At 46.1% G+C, this 22,664-nt stretch overlaps 1 protein-coding gene and 1 long non-coding RNA gene across 3 annotated transcripts in view; both read right to left on the reverse strand.

The window, feature by feature from the left end:
• The window catches only part of LOC125943833 (uncharacterized), a 73,569-nt gene extending 68,600 nt beyond the window's left edge, over window positions 1–4,969 (reverse strand). Inside the window, exon 1 of the long non-coding RNA XR_007465924.1 lies at window positions 4,924–4,969. This is a non-coding gene — a long non-coding RNA (uncharacterized LOC125943833). The remainder of the gene's footprint in view (window positions 1–4,923) is intronic.
• Window positions 1–22,664, reverse strand: part of LOC125943829 (evasin P672-like) — a 305,979-nt gene that overhangs the window by 243,654 nt on the left and 39,661 nt on the right. The window lies entirely within an intron of this gene.

Here is a 22,664-nt window from a genome sequence, read left to right on the forward strand (position 1 = left end):
AATTGCATTTCGAAAACTTGGCTTATTATTAACCTCACCAACCATTCTCTCCTTTGGGGCGACTTCACTGGGACACAGTCACAGGGATGCTTTTCTTGCAGTTTACAATTTCATTAGGGATACAAAAAGATCACCTTGCTGAATTTCTAGAATTATGGATTATTCCTATTATTTCACTTCTTTATGACAAAATTGCTTTATCTGAAAATTAAGTTTAAGTTTTTGTAAAATTTCTCATAAACATAGTTGCAACCGCCTGATTCTTGGCCTATCTCCCGTAGTGGGTATGCGCCAAAGTTTAGGAAACAAGACAAGGCAAGACGCCGTCCTTCTCTTCCTCGCTGCTCTCATCATGTTGTTGTTGCTGCTGATGCTGCCTCTCCACTACCTTGGACGCACGGTAACAATATGTATATATGAATTAATATCATAAGTGAAAAAGCCCGGGTAACACATGGCGAACCATCGAGGCCCGAAAAATTATATATATATACATATATATATATATATATATATATATATATGGAGAGAGAGACAGAGTCAGATCTGCGGTTTGCCCCCCCACTCGAGAAATAGTTGGTACCAGTGGCGTAGCCAGAAATTTTGTTCGGGGGGGGGGGGGGGGGCTCAGGTTGCAGCGCGGCCTCCTCCTTATAGAAGTTGTCGAGGGATCAAATACATGAATAATAACTGCATTGCTAATGCCATTGTATATTAGATGCTGCAAACGAATTATTGAACGCTACGCACTGTCAACTAAAATATGTATTTTTTCATAAAAGAATATATTCGGATGTCCTAAAAATTCTGGCAGAAATAACTGATATCAATGCGGCCGCGTTTATTTTTTTGTCTATTTAATAAGGAAAGAAAATATCACACAGACATTAGAACTATATCAGTTCGAAACCAGCAAATTAGTGTATACAGCTGATATGAAGAACGTAAAGGCCATGAAATGAATAAGTTGAGGACAAATATTTGGATGAATCTTCGTCATTCAAGAACCTTGTTTATTTTTTGAACATATGCAACAGCCAGGAAAAAACCTCAATGACGCTGTCCGTCGTTACAATAGATTGCGCAGGAGCAGGTGTTACCGGTAGTGTATTGTAATTACACCGAGATTATACTCGCAACAGTGAGTACAAATAAAAAGTAGGAGAGAGAGAGAGAGAGAGAGAGAGAGAAGACATAAGAGAAAGGCAGGGAGGTTAACTATGCTGAGCACGGTAGGCTACCCTGCACGCGGGAAGGGGGAGAAGGGATTGAAAGAGAAGGAAGAGAGAAGTTCACAGTTCACACGTTGCACATTTAAAGTTAAGCGTTCATCGCTGAGTTTCGTCACAGGCGGTCATACAGGCTTGCGCACTTCAAAAAACACAGCCGCGCCTTTGTAGCCCTCCACACAGCAGACGCACGAGGCCACGCGCCCAAGATCGTTTCCTCTATAAAAGGCCTGTCGTCTAAGTGCCCCAAAGCCGTCCGAAGGGCAATCCTCTCATCTTCCTATCTGTGGAAGTCACATAAAAGTAGGAGTTCTGCAAAATATACATTAGAAATGCGAAGATAGAATGAAATATACAAATGCGAAGATACAACTCGCTAAAGGGCAAAAACGAGTCGCTGGAAACAAAGTTCACTGCTTGTATACACAACACCTCGCAACGAGATATTTAAATATACGTCTAAGTCTCCAATTAATCTACGTATTTAAGCAAACGTCACTGTATATTATGCGTCAAACAAGACAAATAAACACGTGCTGGAGTCAGAGATAGTAAACTTTGCGTACAGAAAGACAGATGATCTATGCTAGAACAAACCTATGATCGCAGAAACCGTGTTATGTATTCGGGCCATGCGGCGGTCGCGACAGCGCCATGTGGGTAGAATAATAGAGGAATAATGCAGAAATCAGTACGAAAATGTGTAATTTAACTGAATGCACAGCAGCAACAAATATTCTGCACCCAAAATTAAACTGGGTATTGCTTCAGTTCAAAAAAGAAGTAAAAGCAGGTAGCTAAAAAAGGAAAGAAAAAGCCAAACTAAAGCCACAGATGATGCGGCAAGTTTTACTACCCAATATCCGAGTGTGTTTTCGGCAAACGCCGCGTGGGCCGGGCTTTCAATGAGCAAGGTCGGTCAAAATTGGTTATTGATGTCCTCGTAATTATCGTATTCGCATGATAATTTTGATCATGATGCTAACTGCTAGAATAAACGGCTAAAATGTCTGCGGTTTTAAAAGCTAACGAACACTCATACGTTTTCATAATTACGAGATTATGGACCTGAAGGAACAGAGCTCTTTACTTGCATTGATTTTTGCTGCTTCGCTATCTAAAGGACAAACTTTTCTCGGCGGGGAAGTTGAGCAAAGCGGTCAATGACTTCGGACACGTTGATGCCGACGTCTCTGTGGGTGTATAGAAGCACCAGTCTAACCATGCGTTCGACAGACATTGTAGAGCGCAAGTAGTTTTTTATTAAACTCTTGTTAAAAAATATTCTCTCTGCGCTGGCAGTGGTCACTGGAAGGGTGACTAGAATCTGGAACAGTTTGTACACATTTACATAGAACCTGCAGTCGCAAAGGGAGAGGGCATCTATTCCGGTGCTAAAACCTAAACACACTCCTTCTATGTTGTTTTCATCCTTGTTTAGGTACCTTGCACAAACAGTAGGCTGTTCGATTCCGGCGATGTCCGTCGTTTCGTCAGGACGTATGGAGAAGCAGCCTACTTTTGCAACTAGGCTTTCTTTGATAATTTCGCCACAAACTTCGATAATTTGGTTTTGTGCATCTGTGCTTAAATACGAGGCATTACTGGGGCAACTTTCCAAATGGTTCTTCAGACATGTATCTCCACAATTAGCTCGTATGCGAAGAAGCGCGCTGAAAATACCTGTATTTTCAGCGGGGCCTATGCTTAAATCCATAGGACCACTGTCCCTGTGGCCAACGAGAGCCAGACCTTGTAGCCCGCAAAAATAATTTCCTCAATAATAGGCCATTTCCTTTCACCTGTTTTCTCAAATTTTATTTTGCCGGCCCTGGTCCAGCTGATCGATCACATTGGGCACGCGTCCTGCAAATGTTTGGAGAAAATTATCAGCTGCTAGCTCACAGTCATGGTAATATTTAGTATTTTCGTGCGTGTGAAAGATTGTGAGCGCGCGCTTTCATTTCTGGAACGGCTTGGACACGAGGGCTCCAGTGCACGCATGTTGGTCCAAGTTTATAACAGCATTAACCCCATAAAGTTCCAGAATTGAAAATCTTTTTAAGCACGCCTTTGGAAATGTCAGTGCACCTTTCGCGTGAAAAGTTTATGAGAACGTTACACCCATACAGTTTCGGAATTGAAATCCATGCGCCCCGTAGATTCCGCGGCCGCTGCGAGAAGCCGCAACGCGCCCGCACGCTATCGAAAAGCCCTTGAAAGTTCGTGCTCGGATGGGGCTCCTTGCGTTACGTGACCCCAGGTGCCACGAAATCCACCCCAGGTGCCCTGAATCCAGCCCGAGTTCGCAATGTTCGTGCCGAAATTTCTTTCGAGCGTGAAAAAGACATTGTAGACAGAATGCAGAATGATTGAACATAACTCGCCTACACGAACATGTCGCAGCCTATGACACTAGGACACCTGAAAAATGGAACATTCCGCACTCAAGAACGAATTATGGTCAACAAATGCTTCGACATACACTTCCGACTTTACTCAATAACCTCGCCTTGCGAGAAATAGACCTTCTGTCTTTATGCAGCCTGCACAACTACTTTCAGTCAAACTAATCCTTGTTGTTTAATGAGTTTGTTCATATGCAATACTGTATGACTTTTCCCCCCTTTATTTGCTTTAGTTTATACTGCCCTGAATATAGTGCTATGTTAGGTTTTTTTTCTCCCTATATTTCTTCCAGTTTGTGTATAATAAGGCTTTCTTTATGTAATCTATAATGCTCATATATAAATTGAATATTCCCTTGTTAATGCAGACTACTTGTTTTTCTAATTGTTAAAGTGTATTACTACCTGTCTCGTATACACATTTTTTTTTTTGTAAATTGACACCTCCCATCTGTTTACTCACATGTGAGCGCCCGACGCCCTCTGTTGCCTTTGATGGGTTTTTGGGCTGGTCAAGTTGCCAGCGTGCAACTTTTTATCCAGAACCCCACCATGTAATTCTTTTCATGGGAAATAAATTATTATAATTATTATTATTATTACTAGTAGTAGTAGTAGTAGTAGTAGTAGTAGTAGTAGTAGTAGTAGTAGTAGTAGTAGTAGTAGTAGTATTAGTATTCTTCCCGGCGTCGGTGGTAGTTTCTGTCAGCGGTGCATGCCGGCACGAAAAAATTTCGGGGGGGGCTGAAGCCCCATCAGCGCCCCCCCCCCCCCCCCCTGGCTACGCGCCTGGTTGGTACGCCCCTGCCGACTTCCGAGGGGGCGGGCGTCTGTCGTCGACGTAGTGAACCGCTTGCTCCGAACGATGCGCAAATGAAGCGGCATGAACAACGGGCGGGAGCATTCATAGTGCTGCTTTGAGCATTATCTGTAGATTGATATAATTCATTTCGCAGGTACGAATATTCATTATCTTGAATTTACGTGAACGGAGTGTTTTCTTCGCCCCAGCGTTATTGCTGTTGTGCAGTAGGCGCTGTCGCCTTTGAAATTAAGCGGGTGGGATTGCATCAGGTTTGCACAACGCTGGAGCGTAGGGTGTGTGTGTGTGCTATCGCAGTAAAAGAGTTCCGAATAGGAATAATTACTGAAGTCGACCGATTTCTGTTTGCCTTTCGTGCGTTCAATTAGTGAATTAGAAACCTTTGTATGCATTTATTATTATACAGGTATGCTGCTACGTTTGTCCACAGACGAATGAATATATGAATGTACAAGGCACGCACCAAACCAGCCGTGGAATTTTTGTAATAGCATGTCACTGGTGCACCTGGAAGAAATACACAACGGAAGAGTTAGCATGGTAATGTAAAAATATAATTGTCAACGCGAAAAGAAGGATATTTAACGTGAATTCTCGAGTCTGTATATATTTCGGACACAGCAAAAAATTGGTTAAGTAATTAACGCAGCAGCATTTGAAAGGAACACATGCACCGTGCCTCAATTCTGCACAGTTATGCAGTCGTTATCTTCACAAAAATGTGTTTTGGGTAGTCGTGCGCCTGCGTCAACTCCTCCGTATTAATCAGAACAACAGAGAATTACAATACTGGTGAAAGAGAAAGAAAGCAATCGCGTGAGTGTCACACAAATTATTCTGCTTAGTTTAATTCGTCAACGATCAATCGAAAACCGAATTGGCAGGTCTTTTATGAGTTATAATAGTGAAGTTACGTATTGAGGCGTTTTCAAAAGCAATCTTGCACTGGTTGAATCACAAAGAGAAGAAGCCGAATTGGGCAGTAGTTCGAAAAAAAAATCTTGGGTCTGTTTTTAGATACATTAAACTCTCGTGAAACTCGAGCTCACGGGGCCAAGAAATTAAGTTCCGTTGATTAGGACTTCCATTTATTGCGAGTTGGAGATGAAAGATATAAAAAATGCCCTTTGAAAGGGGCGATACTTTATTGTCAACTACAGATATTAGGTGTAGCAGAAACGAATACAAAGCTTCTTCTTACTTAGTTTATACCTTCGCGCAGCCGCTGACAAGAGCTTACAGCACAACACATAATTAAAAACAGTAAATGATAGTCGTTTAGTCAAAAATATGCCTTTTAGGGGAGCAACCTCTCTCGAAGCGGTCATTAACGTTTATGTTTGTCTCCAGCATCAGCGCACTATGCGGGCCTTTCTATGCCGCCATCCGAATGGATAAGTAACCTCACAGCTCATCGACATTGTCTACTAATAGAAACGACAGCACTAAATTAAATTATGGGGTTTTACGTGCGAAAACCACGATCTGATTATGAGAGACGCCGCAGTGGACGACTCTGGAATAATTTGGACCATCTGGGGTTCTTTAACGTGCACCTAATTCTAAGTAGACGGGTGTTTGCGCATTTCGCCCTCAAAATGCGGCCGCCGCGGCCGGGTTTCGATCCCGCGACCACAGCATACCACGTCCACGGTAGAGCAACAGTAACCATGGTACCAACAAAAGCCGCCTCCGCGAGAACGCGGAAAACTGGCTGGAAAACTCGAAAAGAAAAAAAACTCAAACGGTTACGTCTGTAGCGATACCGTTGCCCGAAGTTGAAAAATATGGTTCCGTTTCATAACATCTTTTTCCGTTGCCTTAATGCAGAAACAACTAATCACACTGCTGTTTCGTTGCAGCGGCAATTTCGTTTACCAATATCCCACTACTACCTGATGTTCTAGCTGCGTTCTGAGACTTAGTAGTAGTATCACACCTGAGGAGAAGGTCAATTCATGTAAATTTAGTCCACACTGCCGCCCAGTTATAAATCACATGCGGAATTGTCTGCAAAATAGCCAGTATCTCAAGTCAATGGACGGCAACAACAGTTATGATAACGTTACGGGAGAGAGGAGCAACGAATACGCAAATAAATTTATGATTCTCGCTGATAAAAGTGACTGGTTGATCGAAGTCTCATAAAACTGCTTGCTAAAGAGATTTTCGGAATGGGTGTGGGCACATAATGTGATGGCACTGAAGATTGTTCTCGAGAGGGCATTTTCATTGGACGACCTTTATTGCTTACTTGCCCTTTTTATAAAGAGCTCGAAGTGTGATATCGCTTCACCAATATCCTATAAAAGGTCCCCATATTTTAATAGTATTTATTTCCTGCACATTCGACTTTCAAAAGAAATATTTTACCTTATTTTTTCTATGTAAGCAGTGTCGCTTTTTTAATGTGCGATGATTGAATTATTTAATAATATAAATCTTTGAAAAGAAGTTTAATATGACGGGTGCGAAAACGGGATAGTGACAAACAGAGCAAGCGCACAGGACAAGCGTTAAACCAAAGCTTACAATTCCAGTTGGCAAATACACTGCCAGTTATATGTCGCGAATTGCGGTTTCCATCATGCGTTCCCCAGCCCTCGCCGCGAAGACTAATCGGACGAATACGCTGTGTTTTCGCTGGCGGCGTACCTTTTTTCACAATAGTGGGGTGATGACCTACTCATTTCGACAAAAATATGTTTTTTAGTGCTGTAGTCATGTTTATTTCACGCAGTTCTCGAAATAAAACGTTTATAACTAGGATGCCGAACCGAACCCATAAAACAAACCCTACCCGAACGGGAATTTTGGCTGGAGCTGAACCGTAACCGATATTCTTACAATGTTTCTGAGCCTGAACCAGACCATATTCGAAAAAAGGAATTATTGAAGACTGCGCGAGACACACGATTGCGAGGTCCTGTTTTGAAAACGTTCTTTTCTTCATGTCTCCCCGAGCAGGGAACGTTTATCCAACAACTTCTTTTTCTACAATAACAACGGTTTCCGTCCGGCTCGATAAAAGTTCAAACATAAAGTGCGACAACGCGTGCTAAAGCAAATCGGCGATTATTCCAAACAGCTACTTCTTTAGTCGACGCATCCCACTTGCAGACTCTTACGACTGCCGAGTTGTGTGCTACAATGAAGAAAGACGACAGGCATGTGTTCTTAACTACGGCCACATCGGCAGAGGCGCTTGGGCTTCTAAACTTGGCTATGCCAGTTGTGTTGCACAACCGAAACGCTGATTCAGGTGCTCCACGGATTCGGCATTTCCTTCGAACTTTCCAATTTGGGCGCTAGGCCAGACGACACAAACGGGAGCCATAATAAGCAAGAGAGAAGCTCGTGGCTGTAGCTACATAAACCGCAAAACATGCACGCCAGGGTCCACAGAGAGCAATACAGACGGTTTTCTCAAGGAGGGACAGTAGGCAAACCAACGAATTCAGCTACGCGGCTCCGCGCAACCATAAACCTGCGATCGCTAATGAACGCTGTCGCCCTTTCAATTACGGATAACCGGGTTTCTAAATGACACGCGAAATTGCTTTTTGCTTGCGTGTCATGTTTCAACGCAGGTTTGGCGCCCGTCAAGTTTTACAAATTATTCCCGGGAAACAATGTTAGTGCTGTTTTTGGACTTTTTTAACCTTTCTTACCGTTAGGAACGCAAGACTCCGTGACTCGTGAAGATGTGTAAAGAAGGTCGACACAAGGTTTAAAACAAACCGCCGTCGCTCAGCGTTAAGAAGCATCAGTGTCCACACCTGCTTCTAATAAATAATCAGAAAATCGAGAGAAATGTGGAATTCTGCCTTCTTTTTTTATTGCCACGGGCCAGAAGCTGGAGGTGAAACTTTAACGATTACAGTATCAATTTGCGTGGTTTGCGATAGATGAACTTGTGTGGCGCGTGAACGCCGACTGCTTGACTTCACTTTGGCGACCACGTAGTTCAGATCAATCAAGCCAGTGAGTGTTGGGAACAATTATGCATTTTCCACAGCCGCAGAGGTGTCCATAGCCTAATAAAATCACTGGGAGGAAAGCTGATGGGGATATGTCGCATTGCAACAAGCCTTGCATTTCCCTTCTGAACACTGGGCCTTAAGACAAGCCAGACGATGTGCTTCTTGGTCGCGACACAAAATCAGAGATCGAACAGCCTTCTCCACGTGAGAAAGGCCCTAATGGGGTGAAGAAAACTCTCAGGAATAACACAGATGCTATGCTTAATAGAAACGGGACTTGGCAGTCGGGCTGACGGCCCTGCCATGCCTACGGCAAAAAGTTACAGCGACGTTTTACTTCGTGAACGCGGGTGACGCGCAAGCGAATGGGTGTTATAGCGCACATGAAGCTATCGAGCTCGGTGCGCCTAGACGTCTACACTGTAGGCATCACAGATCGCTTTCAGCATAGGGCTGGCGCGGCCGCGCCATACGCAGCAGTCACCGCAGTGCCTTCAGTCTTGCTCATTGCACTTGCACTGAAGGGGTGCACGACATGTAGACACGAGACACTGATAACACTCTCGTGGTGAAAGTGGCGGTCCAATCGGAGGGCCTATGCCGGCGCCATGATGGCGCTGGCATGGCTCTTTAGTGTTGCCGGGAGGGGCGATAATTATTATTAACGCTATCGCATTCAACTGACGAAGCTGTTAAAATGAGGAAATGTGCCTTGTCCTCTGTGGAATCATTTGTGCCGTTGAATTGTTGCCCTTACATCGCTCATCAATTAGATTTTTGTCCAGAACTCCACGAAGCCCGTTTTCAACATTACGCACAGGGACGACACGCCACAGCTTTTTCGTTAAGTTTTTTTCACTCGGTGGCGGAGTCCTACAATGGCTTTAGACCACTTCATTGGCCGCCCTTCATAGCGCCGACGTTCCTAGGATAGGAATCTGGGGACAGCTAATACTTCATATAAAAAATACGTTGTTTGTTCGAAGTGTGCTCAATCACAATCCTGTAATTTTGCAAAGAACGCATTGCTGGTGCTTCCATCTCCAGACCTCTATTTCCCCACCAGCAAGGCACTCGCGACGTGACGAGATGGACGACGGCGTGGGCCCGCAAAGCCTATGTATGCCTGCGCATGCCAGCTGCCCATTTTTGAAACGCCCCGATGGCATTAATAAAATGCGTCTAACAGCCTCTAACGCCCTTAGTTTGACGCGAAAGCAAAACGACCTCACAAGCTTCGAATTTGGAGTTTGCTAGTGTTATTTTTCTAAATGAAGACAATATGTATTTAAAAAAGTATAGCTCGATTGCTTATGAATTATAAACTGCAATTATGCAGCTTTCAGAAATCAAGTGCAGGCACCATATAAATATTGATTTAGTTTTCAGCTCTGCACCGGTGGCATGGTTTTTTCTTCATTCCGTCTGATGGCGCTTGAACGTCCTTTCAGCGAAAAATTTGCCAACACTGTTGTCTCATCGAGGTGAGACATTGCGTAACAGAATCGAGGTGTGGTTTTTTTTTTTACTCATGACCAATACACGTAGGACCTGCATATGCAACATTCATGAAGCAACGTTATAAATAGTTCCACCAGCCACGCATCTAAAACAATATCAGCGAGTGAATGACTCATTAGCCAACAGAAAAGTCTTATGTGGTGTTGTCATTGTTCAAGGATACTTGAGAAATTAAGTTAACTGTGAGGAGCTACGTGATGAAAGGCCGTTGCTGTATTTTGTATTTCAATTCTTTATGCCATAACCGTCAGCCACACGACGTTGTCGAATTGGGATAACACGACGTTGTCGAATTGGTATCCCTAGGGTCCACCACACAGTGCGATATACAATGAACAATAGATATTATTGGACAGGAAGGATAACTTAATAATGCAGCCATTAATACTTCGTGAGAAAAACATTACGCGAATGTCTGAATTTATTGATGCTCAATAAGTCACTTAAGGTAAATAGTACAAAGAAATGTAAAAAGGCACGTTGGCCATGGAATTTTGATTGTACCTAAAATGTCAGGCAATCATGTAACCTGTTCCGCAATGTAGTTCCGGAGCAATATTATTTGCAACAAAGTTAAAAAGGCCACGGCAAGGTCGTCCAACTATTTGAAGTTTATGATTGATTTATGATTTATGATTCATTTATGATTGCATAGTCGCAGTAGTTCACACCAAACTCTTGCATAAACTTCAAATCATTTTAAATGACTCCAGTATTGTAAACTGGTTATCCAGCTTTCTTTCCGAGTGGTCACAGTATGTACTTTTTAACTCTAATAAGACCCCGACAGTAGATGTATCGTCAGGCGTACCTCAAGGCTCCGTGCTCGGCCCTCTCCTCTTCTTACTTTATATCAATGACCTCCCGTCTAATATTTCCTCAAAAATTCGCTTATATGCCGATGATTGTGTGATATATCATGTCATTAAATGTTAATCTGATCATGTCGCTCTTAACAATTGTTTTGAAAGGTTTTGTAGCTGGTGCAAACAGTGGCAGATGACTATCAACTTCAGCAAAAGTGTACTTTTATCATTTTCAAGGCTTCGTTCTATATCTCATTTCATATACTCCTTTAACAATCAATCCCTAAACAGAGTTAACCAATATAAATATTTGGGAGTTCTTTTCTCGCATGATATGTCTTGGTCTCCGCATATTGAACTAACTTGCAAAAAAGCCCTTCAACGCCTTGGTTATTTGCAGCGCACGCTCCGTTCCGCACCAAAACACACTAGGCTGATAACCCATATAACACTAATACGTCCGATATTGGAGTACGCCTCTATCACATGGAATCCCCATCATACATGGAATCCCCGTCGTTATGATAGGTATTTTTCACCCTATTCCAACCTTTCTGACCGGAATCTAGTCCCACTCCAGAAACGTCGCCACTTTGATTGTTTAAAGTTTTTACACAGTTATGTAAATTCACCACATTGTTCTTCTCAAGATTACATTTCATTTTCAGCCCCCTCGAATACTCGACAATATCATGCTCTAAATATTGTTCCATACAGTTCTCGTTCAGGCTTGTTTTAGTACAGTTTTTTCCCTCACACGATTCAGTGCTGGAATGCTTTGCCTGGAAATGTACGCGAGTGCCCTTTAGATGAGCTTCTCACTGCTATTTCAAAGTGGTAATGTATATATATATATATATATATATATAATTCAATGTTTTTTTCCTACTCCTGCTATAGCCAAAGTTTGGCTGCAGTATGTATAAATAAAATAAAATAAATAAACTGTAACTGAGAGTAGAGGCCCAGTATAGTTATACACAAAAAATAAATCGGTTCCTACCGCACATTCAAACTAGAAATTTCAATTTTGTATCGCTGCTTCTGAGCCGCTCCCACCAACAGCGGCTGCAATTTTCGGCACGGACTGTGTGACGTCAAAAAATGTAGTGTCACAACTGTGTCGTCGGAACCAGAACAGTTCCCAAGACTACATCGGACACAAAGGCGCAGGAAGGCCGTCACCATTGAGTTGTGCGCGGTGTTCCTTCAGTCGCACAAAAAAAAAAAAAAGGAACAGCAGACCAGCGCGATAGCCGAGGTGCACATGCCAAAACTAAACGATCGATGCATGGCGGCCGTTACAACTTTACACCTCCGGCAATTTGTGAGTTGCATTTGGCTTAACGTAGAATTCCTAATTGAAGCTTGAAGACGTGGTGTCATGGCTCCTTCAATGCTATCGTCGATTAACAAAATTACAATAAGACAGAAACAATATGCTGCCATCTGGAGACTACTAAATGAATTATGATGGCAGTCTTGCGATGCGGTAAAAATATTCACGTGAATGGCAAGTGCACGTAACATCGATGAAGAATCGCAACTGCGTGTTGATTCATGTTCCACACTGACAATGACTTGCCGTTACTAATTACTAAAATTACGTATTATTTCAATATTTCTTCTGTGCAGTCGTGTGAATCATGTTTGTTACTGTGCCTCTAATATCGGATAAAGCTACACGCCAACACTTTAAATAATTTTGTATGGCTTTTCAGAGAACAAACTATGTTGTGAGGTTTTCACAATGTTCTTACCGTCGTAATCGTATTCTTCAAAGTACTCGGTTGTTCCTTCTGCATCTGTAAACAAAGTAGAAAGAAAGAGTGACATTTTATCAACTTTGTTGCCCATACTGCCTGCACTTGCATTATACTGTGCACAAATAGACGGACGCGCTTTCTTCTCCGAAACGTGAGTACTCGCTAAAAAACCTCGTGGCTTGCATGGCCATGGGATTTGGCCCTCAACAGTGACGCGCAGTCAGATGGAGGTATAGACACATACTTCAATGAGTGCCGAAAATGACTTGAACACAAAAAGAAGGACACAGGACCAGCGCTGCAGTACGACCCACAACACTATTCCTTTGTCCTACTTTTCATGTGACTGTTGCTTTCCACGCATACTTCAAGTATGAATTTATTGCATCTAGCCTGGCGTTCTGCCCTACGGCAACGACTCACGCAACTGTCATGTGCGGTAAGTAGTGCGCGCGGTATCACAACGTATCAGGTAGTTTTTCAGGAACACAGCTGGCTTGAACACGAAAGGTAATTCTGCTGGCGATCTTCAAGAGCGTTTTTGCAAATACCATTTTTAGTGACTACATGCGAACACATGAGTTGAAAGATTGCCCCAGTCAGGTCATTTGATTTGCTTGCCTGTTGTTGCATCATCATCATCATCATCATCATCATCATCATCAGCAGCAGCAGCAGCAGCCGCTTCCGCCGCCACCTATATTTATGTCCTCTGCAGGACGAAGGCCTCTCCGTACAATCTCCAATTACCCCTGTCTTACGCTAGCTGATTTCAACTTGGGCCTCCAAATTCCCTAACTTCATCCCTCCACCTAGTTTTCTTCCGACCTCGACTGCACTTCCCTTCGCTTGGTATTCATTCTGTAACCCTATAATGGTCCACCGGTTATGCATCCTACGCATTACATGGCCTGCCCAGCTTTATTTGTTCCACTTAATGTCAACTAGAATATCGGCAATCTCCGTTTGTTCTCTGATCCTCACTGCTCTCTTCCTGTCTCTTAACGCTAAGCCCAATATTTTTCGTTCCATTGCTCTTTGTGTTGTTCTTAACTTGTTCCCGAGCTTATTTGTTAACCTCCAAGTTTCTGCTCCATATGTTAGCACCGGTAGAATGCAATGATTGTACACTTTTCTTTTCATGACAGTGGTAAGCTTCCAGTCAGGATTTGGGAATGCCTGCCGTATGCACTCTAACCCAATTTTATTCTTCTATAAATTTCTTTCCCTTGATCAGGGTCCCGTGTGAGTAATTGAGCTAGATAAACGTACTCCTTTACAGACTCTAGAGGCTGATTGGCGATCCTGAATTCTTGTTCCCTTGCCAGGCTATTGAACATTATGTTTGTCTTCTGCATATTAATCTTCAATCCCACTCTTACACTTTCTCTGTTAAGGTCCGCAATAATTTGCTGTGATTCGTCCCCATTGTTGCTGAATAGGACAATGTCAGCTACAAACCGAAGGTTGCTGAGATATTGGCCGTTGATCCTCACTCCTAATCCTTCCCATTCTAAGAGCTTGAATACTTCTTCTAAGCATGGAGTGAATAGCATTAGATAGATTGTGTCTCCTGCCTGACCCTTTTCTTGATAGCTATATTTCTACTTTTCTTGTGGAGAACCAAGGTTGATGTGCAATCCTTGTAGATAGTTGCCGCGACATTTACGTATGCCAGCTATACTCCTTTATTACGCAATGCCTCTATGACGGCTGGTATCTCTACTGAATTAAACGTTTTTTTTTCAAAATCTATGAACGCCATATAGAGAGGTCAATTCTACTCCGAAGATTTCTCTATTACCTGGCTGATGCCATGGATATTATCCATCGTAAAATATTCCTTCCTGAAGCCAGCCTGTTCTCTTGGTTGGCTGAAGTCGTGTTGCCCATATGTGTTGTTGCTGTATGTGAAGTGTTGTTATTACATATGCTCTTTCATATCCGTATAACTCAGTGACGTAAGCATCTACTGTCTTCCTATTTAAGGGGTTGGCACCATGGCAGGTATCTGGTGAACAGGTTAGATTTCCCTACCAGGCGGCGCCACTCAGTCATCGCTGATGGAGTTACCTTATACGACACCAACGGTATCAGAGTTGTAAGAAAGTGCCCTACCTTCCGATCCAATGTTGTGCGATAAAGCCATCCCTCGTTCGTGCCGGAGCAGTCATTATTCAAGGTAGCCGTCCCGTCGATCTTATTTATCGCATTCATTGTTCTGCTCGACAGTCGCAATTATTTTGGAAATTTACAGTTAAGCATGCTAAGGACAATGCATAATTGAGCCTATTCTGTGATAAAGACCATGCCGCGCAGTTTTTTTTAAATTCTGGGACTGTAACTGCCAAAAACAGGATCCGGTTATGAGGCACATTTGAGGGCTTGTGGGAGTAATAAGTGAATATGGTGTTGCATTCAGCGTGATATTTCCGCTAAGGCACTGATTAGGCATTTGCTTCGATATAGCCATCGACCTTGTGCAAACAACAATGTACTGCTCACCATTTAAATAGAGTCCAGCAAAACAGCCTATTGCGCACCTAAGTGCACGGTTGGCAGCTGCGTCGGAGTTTATTTCAAGAACTTCCTTTCACGATTACTAGCTGTGTAAGATGATAATTTGTAGTGGAATTGGCCATACAGCGCAGTACACTGTACCTGCACACATTGCTCAGAAACGATGTTTCCAGCTTCAAGCACTGATGTTATTTGGTTAATTGCGTCTGCTTTGCACCGAGACCAAATGGTGTTGTTCGCGAAGCTGTGAGGCTCGGGATCGCGTTGATCGCGCACCTTGTCTGAATCGCATCTCGTCGTCTGCGTCTGCGCGCCTACCTAGGGCGCGTTTAAGGAGATTTTTCCGTTACCTAATAGCAAGCGCTAGCGTGGCTCAGTGGTAGAGTATCTGACTCCTGCTCAGCGGGCTCGGGTTTCATCTACCCGACCCGGCCCGGCCCGATTGCAAATCAGGCCTGACGGAGGCCCGAACGGAGGCCGTCGAGAGGAAAGTGTTGGAAATAGCAACAACCGATGTTTTGTTGGCGCATGCTTCGGCAACAAGTACTTTAACCTTCAGTAATTTATTTTACAAAGCGTCGTCATGGTGGAAAAAGGTGACCAGACATACAGGTTCGAGGAGCGTTTATTCAGCGGCGGCATACTGTACTTTTTTCTGCAAATACAGTGGTGGGAATCATCACGAGCGTTTTGGAGCAGATTTTGTATCAGGCAAAATTATTTGTAGAACCTGTCCCCACTTTAATAGAAGGTTGTCTTGTGGAGTTGACTCAGCTCCAGTTTCCCTTGCTGCAATTGTGCATGCGTCAGCTGGCATGGCCGTGAAATGCTTGTTCACCTTTGTTTGGCAGAGCAGAACGAGTGGTAGGGTAAATTCCCTCTCTTCCTCGAGCATGTCAGTTCCTTCTTTAAACGGTCCCAAAAAGTAAACTATCTCCTTTATAGTACTTTTGCCAACTACTTCCATTAGCAAGCTTCTTCTGGAATTCAGGAGGACATCTACCTCCTCGTACTGCGTGTTCACAGAATTAAGCGCGGTGATTTTTGATTTACATCTGGTAGTCACTTCTTGATCTATACCGGGGGGTAGCTGGCTAGCCAACCTGCTCTGCTTCAAGAAGGTGACGACGGCATTCACATTTTGCAACTGCCCACACACGTGTGGTGGATGGTCATTCAAGAAACCATTCAAAGATGTGATGGAGGATGGTGTTGAGGACGTGTGCGGCGCAGCTGATGCTCCTGTACGGTCGAAGTGCACTGATGACGTTTGCTCAAAACTGATGACGTTTGCTCTGGGAAAAAATCATTCGTAAATAATAGGAAACTTTTTAGTTTCCTATTATTGCTAGATTGCTATTTTGAGGCGATTTCCTTTGACGCTTTCTTGAATGCCTGCGCGTTGTCTGTGTATATTACGTCAGGCAATCCACGACGTGATAAGAATCGCCGATACGTGAGCAGGAAACTTTCTGCTGACAGTCCGGGGGTTAATTGAAGGTGGACTGCTCTTGTGACGGCACAAGTAAATAACACTATGTAGACCTTCGACGTACTGTCTTTTTTTTCGTATATAGAGGTACAGCAAAATCAATTCCAACCACTTGAAAGGGATCAGATTGGCGTACTGGTTCACTTGGTAATGGTGCAACAGGTGCGCTGCTGGGCTTTAAGCGTGTCCTGATGCAAGCGTTGCATCCTCTGATGACTTTCTTTACAGTTTGTCTTCCGCGGGGTACCCAAAATTTCTCTCTAAGCTCGGCAAGGGTAAGCTTTTGTCAGTAGCAGACCACCGTTGAGTGTACGCTTATGGCAGTCTCTTATGACGAGTTTTGTCAGTTGGTGAAGCGGAGGCAACAAGATAGGATGTTTAAGTTCTTCTGCTTCCTGTGAGAATTGCATTCGTCCACTTACACGCAACTTTCCTGCCATGTCGAGAAAAGGAAGAAGCATTCTCAGGTCTGAATTGCGATTTAGCTGTAGTTTCTTTTCAAGCTGATTGATTGCTTTTGTATAGATATCCTCTTGAGCCACCTTGATCGAGTAATTTTTAGCGCCGCTAATGTCTTCGGCTGTGAGCTGTGGTTGGCCCCCGATGCATTTATTTTTGCAGCTTTTGATGAAACGAAATACCCAGGCTGTTATTCGTAATACTTGCTTGAGTAGCGTTCAAGGTCCAAAATAGGCACCAATGCTCTCACATGTAAAACTTGCACGACGACTTTTGCTTCAGTTAAGTTTATATTGCTACACGCGTGTGGTATTTGATTGTTTGACCGAGGCGCGCGGGCGCCATCACTCGAGAAAAGAAGAGGAAGAACGAGCTGGGCTCGCGCTGTGAACCTAACCGGCCAGGAGGAGGAACAAACTTTTATTTAAACTAGCAGTTTAGCTGGCTGGGCCTAGGCCTCCCACGTGGGGACATCGAGGTCTTGCCTCTTCGCCGCCTCGCAGGCTTGCTGGGTAGCCCAGAGTTGGTCGTCGAGTTGGGAGCTGCGCAGGGCGGCGTGCCATCTCGACGAGAGGGTCACGGTATTATTTGTCGTATATTGGTTTTTACATTCCCATAGCATGTGGGGAAGCGATGCTGCCTCAGTCTTACAGACCTTGCAAATGTTACTAGGGTAGGTGTCCGGGTAGATCCTGTGGTAACGTGTTAGTGAGGGGTACGTGTTTGTCTGTAACAGGCGAAGGGTGGTTGCCTGTGCTCTGTTTAGCTTGTGATGAGGGATGGGGAAGGTTCTTCTGTTGAGATAGAATGATTTCGTGAGGTCGTTGTAGCTGGTGAGGCGATCGCGTTCCGCGGGTGCACCTGCGCTGTCTCCGGCACGGTTGACAAGGCCTCGTGCAACGGAGTGAGCGACCTCGTTGAGGTTGGTGAGGTGCGGATGTACGTCGCCAGCGTGCGCTGGGAACCAGACGAGAGTGATTTGCTTCTCAAGTGAGTGAGGGGCTTGGTTTAGGATGCGTAGCGCTTGTTTTGAAATACGACCTTTGATGTAATTGCTGATTGCCGTGCGGGAATCGCTCACGATGGTATGGCAGTCCGGATCAAGGGTGGCCAGGGCGATGGCCACTTCCTCGGCCGTCTCGGCGTTTTGGGTTACGATGCTGGCGGCATGTTTGAGCGAGCCGCTTACTGTGGTAGCCGCGGCGAAGCGGTGCCCGTCTTGATATTCAGCTGCGTCGACGAAGGTGACGCCCGTGGTGTCGCCATAGGCTTTAATGAGGGAGGCAGCCCTTGCCTTCCGACGTTCTTTATTGTAGTCCGGATGCATGTTTTTGGGAATAGGGTCGGCATGTAGCCAAGTCTGTACGTCGCGTGGAATTGGGTATTTGTCTCCATGTTGACGGTGGTAGGTGATGCCGAGTTTAGTTAGAATGTGCCGGCCCGTTTCTGTGAGGGTGAGACGCTCCAGATGAGACCGACGCTGTGCTTCGATTAATTCGTCTAGGGTGTTATGGAGTCCTAATTGGAGTAGAAATTCAGTGCTGGTGTTGTTTGGCAGTCCTAAGGCTAGCTTGTAGGCGCCGCGTATAATTATGTCCAATTTAGTCTTTTCTGCTTTGTACCAATTATGGAAGGCGGCGACGTATGTGATGTGACAGCGCTGCAAAATTAAATTATAGGGTTTTACGTGCCACAACCAGTTCTGATTATGAGGCACGCCGTAGTGGGGGACTCCGGAGATTTGGACCACCTGGGGTTCTTTAACGTGCACCTAAATCTAAGTACACGGGTGTTTTCGCATTTCGCCCCCATCGAAATGCGGCCGCCGTGGCCGGGATTCGATCCCGCGACCTCGTGCGCGCTGCAACCGCTGTTGTAAATACAACCTGTAAATAGTTGCCCGTCTTACTGACTCGTTCTTCGCGTAACATCGTGGTGGAGGTGGAACGTTCCCCGTCCTCGCCACGGAGCTCCGAAGCGGCCGCACCGTCGTCTTCTCAGCCATGGCTCATGATGGAAACACCCCGTCGCCACCTACACCTGCGGCGCCTACCACAACGTACGTTACGGTTCCTAGTCTCCGTGATCCTGGGACATTCTCCGCCCAAAATTGCGTTGACGTCGACGACTGGCTCAGCATGTATGATCGTGTTAGCCGAAGCCACCACTGGGACCCTACCATCATGCTTGCCAATGTGATATATTAACTGGACGGGACACCACTTGTCTGGTTTCGCACCCATGAGGTTGAGATATCCAGCTGGGACACTTTCAAAGAGAGGCTTCGCCACCTCTTTGGCAACCCGTCAGGTCGCCAACAGGCTGCGCGAAAGGAGCTTGCTACCCGTGTCGAGTCGTCGACAGAATCGTATGTCGCCTACATACAGGAAGTGCTCGCGCTTTGCCGGAAAGTCGACGAGCACATGACCGAGGTTGACAAGGTGGGCCATATCCTAAAAGGCATCGCGGACGACGCCTTCAATTTGCTCGTCTATAACGACGTCTCTACTGTCGACGCCATCGTCAAAGAATGCCGCCGCTTCGAGGTAGCCAAAAGCCGCCGCGTCGTCCCACAGTTTTACCGGCTCCCAAACACCCCTGCCACGTCCTCTTGCTGCGCTCTTCCTGCCACACGACCTTTTCAAGAGAACGTCACTCGTATCGTTCGCCGTGAGATTGAAGCGGCGAGTCCGGCCCCCTTCATCCACGACCCCTCGACGGTACCTTTGACCCAGCGGCCCCTACTATTTCCGTCATACAAGCAGTTGTGCGGCAAGAAATTGCAAACCTTGGCATCCCTACCACCTGGTCTGTCTCCCGACCTGATTCGGCATCCATTCCCATGGCCACATCCTTCAACGACCAGTATTTCGCTCCCCGACCACGCAATCCTGCTGAATGACGTACCGCCGACGACAAACCGATCTGCTTCCGCTGCCACCGAGTTGGTCACGTATCCCGCCACTGCCGCAGCACCTGGATGCCGCCGTACTGGAGCTCATTCCCTGCTCCTCGCCCATACGCCGACGCTCGCCGTTACTCACCTCGCCGTCCGTACTCTACTTCTGATGCCCCTGACAGGCGCTCCTCCGGGCGATCGCCGTCGCCTCAACGCCGTCACTCCCCGTCACCCCAACCTCGCCGCTTTTCCTCGCCAAACCGCCGGACGGAAAACTAGGCCATGCAGCTCTTGGAGGTAGTGCTGCATCCCGTCCGTCCTGTACAAATCCTCCGCTGACGCTCCTCACGAACGCGAACCTCATTGACGTAGCCGTGGATGGTGTTCCATTCAAGGCATTGGTTGATACTGGAGCCCAAGTGTCCATAATGAACGCTAATCTTTGTCGTCGCCTCACAAAAGTTCTTACGCCTGCCATCACTCGGGCCGTACGCGTCGCCAATGGCGCCACTGTTGCCGTCAGTGGTATGTGCACTGCACGCGTAGGAATTGCTGGCCGCCACGTTCCAGTCCTGTTCACCGTGCTGACCAGTTGCCCTCACGACCTCATCTTTGGGCTCGACTTTCTGACGACGCACTCTGCCCTCATCGACTGTTCCACCGGTACGCTGTGCCTCGAGCTTCCTCTTGTTTCTGACGTTCGCCCCGAACAACCGAACACGCTCTGCACTACAGCGTTTGTTCGGTTACCTCCAAAAGCCCTAACCTTCGTCGAATTGGCCTCAACGGCAACCGTGCCTGATGGCGACTATGTCGTTGCACCTATTCGTGACGTCCTCCTGGCGCGCGACGTCTTTGTGCCACACTCCGTCGTTACCCTTGCCGCTAATCCGATGTGTCTCCCCGTCATCAATTTTGGCTTGACGAAGCAAGTGTTACGTGAAGGCATAGTGGTGGCCACGCTCCGGTCTGTGACAGACGACCACGTCACTGCTTTTGCAGCCGACGCGTCTCCAGATCCTCCTGATTACCCACAGGATGCCTTGAACCTCGACGGCCCATTACGTCCCATGGTCGCTCCGGACCTCGCCCCTGACCAAGCAGCCGCCCTATATCGCCTTTTGTTGTCCTACCACGACATATTTGACACTGAAAATCGCCCACTTGGTCAGACGTCCCTTGTTCAGCATCGGATAAACACTGGTGATGCTGTTCCCATTCACCGCCGACCATATCGTGTGTCCACGGCAGAGCGGCAAGTTATTCAGCAGGAAGTAAACAAGATGCTCGCCAAAGGCATTGTTGAGCCCTCGTCGAGTCCTTGGGCGTCGCCGGTCGTGCTCGTCAAAAAGAAAGATGGCACGTGGCGTTTCTGCGTTGATTACCACCACCTAAACCGAATCACTAAGAAAGACGTTTACCCTTTACCACGAATTGACAACGTTCTTGATTGTCTTCACCGTGCCAAATACTTTTCGTCCATTGACCTTCGATCTGGTTATTGGCAGATTTCCGTCGATGAGCAAGATCAAGAAAAGACCGCTTTCGTCACTCTAGATGGCCTCTACCAATTTAAGGTTATGCCGTTCGGTTTATGTAATGCCCCCGCCACGTTCGAACGGATCATGGACTCTCTGCTTCAAGGTTTCAAATGGTCAACTTGCCTTTGTTACCTCGACGACGTCCTTGTGTTTTCTCCTACATTTGAAACGCACCTTGAGCGCGTTGCAGCCATCCTTGACGTCTTCCGCAAGGCTGGGCTCCAATTGTACTCATCAAAGTGCCACTTCGGGCGCCGACAGATTACAGTGCTCGGCCATCTCGTCGATGCTTCCGGAGTACAACCCGACCCGGAGAAGGTTCGAGCAGTAACGGCTTTCCCTGTACCTCAGTCTGTCAAAGACGTCCGGAGTTTTGTGGGGCTGTGTTCTTATTTCAGACGGTTCGTGAAAGATTTTGCAGCAATCGCTCAGCCACTCACAGAACTTATGCAGAAAGACGTGCCTTTTACGTGGGGTTCCCCTCAGGCTGCCGCATTTTCACGCCTTATCACGATTGTGACTAATCCACCGATCTTGGCTCACTTTGACCCGTCCGCGCCAACAGAGGTCTGAACCGATGCCAGTGGTTATGCGATCGGCGCCGTCTTAGCGCAACGCCAACACGGACACGACTGCGTTATAGCCTACGCTAGCCGACTCCTGACCACTGCAGAGCGAAACTATTCGATTACCGAGCGCGAATGTCTTGCTCTCGTCTGGGCTGTTTCAAAGTTCCGCCCATATTTATATGGCAAGCCCTTCTCAGTAATCAAAGACCATGATTGGCTGTGTTGGCTTTCGTCGCTCAAGGATCCTACTGACCGGCTCGGTCGTTGGACTCTCCGACTACAAGAATATCCCTACACAGTGACGTACAAGTCGGGACGCCAACACCAGGACGCAGATTGCCTCTCTCGCTACCCAGTCGAAGACCCGACCTCTACGTCTGAGCCTGACACCGACGCCTGCGTTCTCTCTGTTTTTCCACTGGCTCATGTCGCCGACGAGCAGCGCCGTGACCCGTCCTTGCGTGTCAGCATTGACCGCCTGGAATTTCCACTTGCCGACAGTTCCCTTCGCTTATTCACACTTCAAGATGGCGTACTCTACCGCCACAACGTTCACCCCGACGGCCCAGAATTACTCCTTGTGATCCTTAAACACCTTCGATCGTCTGTTCTCCACGAACTTCACGACCTCCCCACTGCCGGTCACCT

The sequence above is a fragment of the Dermacentor silvarum genome, chromosome 3 (genome assembly GCF_013339745.2).
Source record: "Dermacentor silvarum isolate Dsil-2018 chromosome 3, BIME_Dsil_1.4, whole genome shotgun sequence".
Taxonomy (NCBI): domain Eukaryota; kingdom Metazoa; phylum Arthropoda; class Arachnida; order Ixodida; family Ixodidae; genus Dermacentor; species Dermacentor silvarum.